The sequence below is a fragment of the Lissotriton vulgaris genome, chromosome 4_1 (assembly GCF_964263255.1).
Source record: "Lissotriton vulgaris chromosome 4_1, aLisVul1.2, whole genome shotgun sequence".
In the NCBI taxonomy this organism is placed as follows: domain Eukaryota; kingdom Metazoa; phylum Chordata; class Amphibia; order Caudata; family Salamandridae; genus Lissotriton; species Lissotriton vulgaris.
The window spans coordinates 1,988,130,737-1,988,136,689 of NC_141691.1; the positions used below are offsets into that span (position 1 = coordinate 1,988,130,737).

The 5,953-nt window shown below is 48.9% G+C and overlaps 1 non-coding gene across 1 annotated transcript; it reads left to right on the forward strand.

Annotated features, from left to right (window-relative positions):
• Nucleotides 1-266: 266 nt before the first annotated feature.
• On the forward strand, nucleotides 267-373 carry LOC147724798 (U6 spliceosomal RNA). Its single transcript, XR_015295316.1, has one exon. It is a non-coding gene; the product is annotated as a U6 spliceosomal RNA (small nuclear RNA).
• The last annotated feature ends 5,580 nt before the right edge of the window (nucleotides 374-5,953 follow it).

The window sequence follows — 5,953 nt, forward strand, 5'->3', positions numbered from 1 at the left end:
TGTTTTGCCAGCTGCAAAGTACAACCAGCCTGGGCGGTGACGTAATTGATTAGAATTTGCATACCCATAGTGCACCTTTGCTGCAATTGATGTAATGCATGTTTTTTCCATGTCCAAGTGTGTTTTTTAAGAAGAAGGAGTTATTAATGTTCGCAGGAAGCTGCCACAAGTGTAATACACACCGTTTCTAGTATAAAATGACTACCCTTTGTGACAAATCTTTTGAAAATTAGACTTTATATACCGCTGTGTACACATGTTGATTTGTGCTCGCTTCGGCAGCACATATACTAAAATTGGAACGATACAGAGAAGATTAGCATGGCCCCTGCGCAAGGATGACACGCAAATTCGTGAAGCGTTCCATATTTTGCTCCACTTTTTCGATATTTATCAGTAATTACTTATCTTTAAATGATTAAGTTACATGAGAGCCTTCTAATTTCATTATCCGGTCGTCCCTATTTTGACACGAAAAGAAGAGCTACAACTTGCCTTTTAAAAATATTTGTGTGTTATTGTGACACTGGCATAGACGAGATATAATGTAAGAATATAAATTGAGTATTTATTTAATGACCGATACTGTACTTTTTTTATTCAACAAATAGTTGGCCGACACTGTCACCAACGTGAAATGTATTTTCATCTTCCCATCGGTGTGGTTTTAGGTACTAACATTGACGCAGGATGTTGCCAGAGGCGGGAGGTTGGAGATGTTCTGCTGATCTGCAGATTATAATGCACTGGGGTGAATCTTTGTCATATACAGTGTGTGATTCCTCCTCTCGGTTTTACCTTTTAAACCGACGTCGTCACTTTTGCAACCTGGGGGTTTTACGCCCCTTCTTATAAGTCCCAGGAAGCCCGGACTGGCTGCAGGTGCGACAAAAGACTGGGTCCGTTTGTCATTTATGAATATATCATTTATAATAATAAATAAGCTTGGCCACACTTTATTGGTACACGCCGTGGTGCACTGGTGATCAGTGTACCCCAGGGGCGCACACCGAGAGTACACTGCTGAGTTATACCTTATTAGTTATGCCACTTGTTTGCACACACCTTCTTCTGAGCTACTCTTTCTTTTCCACTACGGGACTTGGCTCCATAGTTTTTAGAGGTGGACGAGCCACTGCAAGCTCGAGCCAGGCTCCACTCAGAATCAGATTCTTGGCTCTAGCTCGGCTCGAGGCCCTCTCGGAACCCTAAGCCACCCTCTTACCTTGATCGTGTGTCCTGGAAAGTCTTCTTGCTGCAATTTAATTTACATGTAATACCGGATGTGTTTAACAGCGCACTGATGTGACTCCTCAAAGACAAAGCGCTAATAGTTCATGTAAATGGGGCAGAGAAGGAGATGCCCATCTCGGGGCTGAATTACACACCTATACATTCTGGAATCAAACCCAGCTTCTATGCCTGACCAATTTATGTGATTCTAGGTAATTACTTTATTCGACATCATCACAGTTGAAAGCACCTTGAAATACATCAGTTCAGGATGTGTTTTTCAGAAAAAACACCTTTGTATATGTTTTAATAGACAGTTATGTTGTTGCTTCTCCTATAATAACGCACTAGGCAATTATGGTACACATAACAACTGATCGGCCTCTTGGTTCATTAATTGCATCTTTGTACCCTGTTGCACGAGAATTCACAACAGTACAATGTGCCACGCTTCTTGTAACTATTGTGACCAAATACTTGCCACACTTTTTTTATTTATAGAGAATCTTATAGAGAGTCACTGATAACATATACCCTGCTCTTTTCTTGTAAATAATAGTTGAAAATGCCTCTGATTTCATAATGATGGAACACCAACTCGATAGCTCGATGTACAGAAATGTTCTATTTGAAGTTTACACTATTTTGTTTTTCCATAAAAATTAAGAAATTAGTGTACATTTCTTAATTTACACTCAATACGCACACCCCCCAGATTATGTCAGCCATGTCAGAGCATAGTTTTTCATCATTGGGATGTCATGATAGATAGAAATCCGACCTCTGTTTCCACATTCCTTGCTGATGCACAAGATGCTGTGTATGAGATTTTAAAATATCAGCAGTACTGAGGAATTATATTTTAGGTTTAAATGTATTTTATTGATTTTCAAGACAAATGAATCCACATACAAGCCAACGTGCTCTTTGGCTATTTGGGGCAAGTGAGTTCTGTGAACTCGGAAGTCAAGAGTTTGAGTAAAGGCTCCCACGGGTCCTGGAAGGAGGCACCCGGGTGTACAAGAGAGACCAAGATTCTTTCCATCCCCAATATGCCCCACAGTCTATGGAGCCATCCTAGTCGGTTTGGGACTGTCTTGGTGCCCGAGCGGGAGAGTATATTTTGTACGGCTGCCCCCAAAGTAAGTGCCATTTGTTTGCCCCTCCGAGATTTAAGTGGGAAGGTGATTGGGTTTGGGAGGCCCAGAAGGAGTGCATATTTCATGTTCTTTTCTCTTAATTTGCGTTTCACATCCATGAAGGTGGACCTGGCGCGCTGCACAGTAGGAGTGAAATCAGGATAGACTGAGATGTTCTTGTCTTCAAAACGTATCGGCGCCTTCTCCCTGGCCGCCCGCAGGACAGTGTCACGATCTCTGTAGTGAAGGAGGCGCGCGATCAGGGGACGAGGAGGCGCCCCTGGTTTGGGGGGGCGCGGCGGCATCCTATGTGCCCGCTCCACGCTATATAGGGCAGTGAGGTCTTCTTGGCCCACTAACTGCCGTAGCCAGTCCTCCACAAACTGGGGAGGGTTCCTCCCCTCGCTTCTTTCCGGAATGCCTAGGATACGGACGTTATTGCGGCGGGCCCGTCCTTCGGCATCGTCCACTCTATCCCACAGTTGTTTAAGCTGTTTCTCCACACCCTCCAACTTCGTGGAGTGTTCCGTCTGCTGTGGCACAAGGTCATTCAGTGCGATCTTCTGTTCCGCTACACGCTCTGCCAGCTTGTTATGGTCAGCCCTCAATAGTGACAGGCCAGTCGCCATGTTGTCTATTCGTGATTCCAGGGCTTCGCGCATCGCGCGTATTTCATTGAGGATGAGGTCCAACTTTGCGTCTTGGGATCCTCTTCCGGTCGGTGGGATGATGTCCACATTGGAGGAGGCCAGTGGGTCCTCAGAGCCCGTGGACTGCATGTCCGTCGCGGCTCCCTGATCATGAATCCTGCCCCTGTGCTTGCCCATGGATCTCGTTAGCAGGGTGGCGCTGTATTGGGCCCCTCCGAGTGCCGCTGCCTACTATAGTGTCCAACCAGAACGTAGAACCGCGTCCACCGAGGGTACAGGGTGTAGTGGTCAAAGAGGGCAGGGATTATGCAGGGTCTATGCGCGCTGCGCTGCAGTTGGGAGTTCTGTAGGTCCACGGGGGGCCCAGCGGGCAGGTGTGACCCCGGCTTCCAGAGAGCAGCTGAAGAGAGACCTTGGAGCCCCAGGTATTATCGAACGAGGCGCGGAACCCAAGCAGGAGCACGATGGGCGTCTGTGCTGGTGTTTAGTGGCCGGGCGTCAATGCGCGTGTCGTTCTCCCACGCAGTGGGCCGGTGTCAGCAATCCGGGCTCTTGGGGCACGTTCTCCACTGCGGGGTGCCCTGTCTCAGATATGCGCCACCTCGTTTAAGGGCCCCGCTTCTCATGCAAGGCGCCACAGTCCCAGTCCCGAGGGAAATGCACTGCCCGGATGTGCAGGCAAAATGGCGCCGGCAAGAGATAATTCGCCTTAGATCCGACGTGCTCAAGGAGGTCCGGGTGGAGTCGGGCTCCCAGTGCCGATGGCTGGTGAGTGGTAGCGCCCTACCCGCAGTCCAGGACAGCGCTGCTGAGGGCAGACGCCGCAGTGCGGACGGTGAGCAGGCAAGCCGATCCGGGGATGTTCCCGTGCGTCTCGCGGACCCCACAGCAGGGCGGCTGGGCAGGGCTCAGTATTAGAAGGCAGGCAGTAGGGCCACGGGCATGCGAGGGTGTCTTTTCTTGCCCCGTTACCTCCGCTGGTGTCCACAATCACTTCCGACCGGGGCCCCGATCGGACCGCGACGGTAGTGTAGGGCAAGCCGGGCAGGCCACCTACTTGAGCCCGGGGCTTCGCGTCGTCCAGAAGGCCGCTGCAGGTTCCGATGTCGCAATGCTCATGTGCTGCGGGTCGAGTGGACAGACACCGCACCGCTGCTTTCAGCACCCCCCCGGGGGCCTCCGGTAGAGAAATCAGGTGGGTGCAGTCTGGGGTTGTAGGATAAGTTGCAAGTGTTTCGGGCTACGGACGGAGCTCGAGAACTACACGTCCACCATCTTCGGCTCCAGGCCACGCCCCCCAAGCTTCCTGCTTTGACCATCACCCATTCACCTGGTTTCAATGTCCCATTCGTACCTTCAGTACTTTCCTCCATTTTTCTGTCCATCTTGAACTACCCACTCTTTCATCCAAGCAGGAGACAATTTTGGACTTGGCAGTCTGCCTCTCATAATTTCAAAAGGGTATTTGAAGTTGATTCTTGGACAGTACTGTGAAATGCCCACACCATCTTGTCAACCGACCTCTCTACATCCTTTCCACTCTCAATTGCCATCTGAATGACTCCCTTCACCAAACTATTTGCCCTTTCTACCATGCCATTTCCCTGGGGGTTATAAAGAGAAGAGTGGTGATGACTGATCCCACAATCAGTTAGGAACTTCCTCATCTCATTAGAAACAAGTATGGGTGCCATTATCGATAATGATAACAGATGGAATTCCTTCCTCAAGAAATATTCTGTTGAGGTTGCGAATGGCAACACCTGTTGTGATGTCCCTCAGAAAGTTTACACATAGCCACTTGGAGAACATGTCTACATGCACCAAAACAAATCTACACTAACTTCGCAACTCTTTCATGGGACCAATAAAATCCACACAAACGCATGTCAAGGCAGTCCCAGATTTCCAATATGTCCCACATTAGATTGCTCTCCCAACTTCAGCCTCTTCTCTACTTCTTTGCATACAACGCACTTCCCAATCCAAGAAGTAGCTTGGTCATCAAACACCAGCCACCAAAATTCAACGTGTGACCCAAGTGTCCCTCATGGGCTAACACTACAAGTTTAGACCTTAAGCCAAAAGGTGATACAAATCTATCACCTCTCATGAGCAAGCTCTCACCACACATGGTTAACTCACCTAAAACCTTGATAAGGTCGCACTGGCTGCCCCTTCTGGGACGTGGTCTTATCACAGATAACCACAGGAGTGGGGCACTCACTTGAGCCTACAATAGAAGTTTGACTGATGGGACTGTTCCCCACGCCCCCTAAGAGAAAAATGGGTAACACATTTATAGACCTGGCCTTGATATTGGCCGAAAGGTGGCTAGCCACGTCTTGGAATTCATCCACTGGATCCTCTGGAGGACTTTGGAGACAGGATGTGACCCATTAGGCAGAGGGCAGGGCTTCAGGATTTCAAAGCGACACCCCCTGGTGGAGCAATGGAGGGATATGTTGTCCAATTGAGAGCACCAGATACAGACACAAAAGGACAGCGACGAGACTGCAAATGAGAATGAAACACAAGGTGGGGGGGGGGGGGGGGGGGCGCGAAGGGACTTAAAGAACTCACGAGAAATAGGACCATTCACTAGGCGGGCCAGGGGTGGATAAGCAAGAGATATGGGGCGTGTGGGAAGAAGACAGGATAAAGATTTAAGGGGCAACCCAAGGCCGGCTGCTATTGGTGGGCCCTTTCCACCTTCCCACATGTACAGAACAATGCATGCGGTTGTGATGAGCTGAACAGAAATATTCCCTGGGAACAGTGGGCGAGGCCCCGGATCTCCACTGCCTCCAGTACACAGCACATAGTCATTTTTTATTGATAATCGGTGTCACAGCAATGCCCACCGTCTTGCATATGCCCCAAAGTTGTTTGTTACGTAGTTTTTGTTGGTTAGAAGAAAATAACAAACAG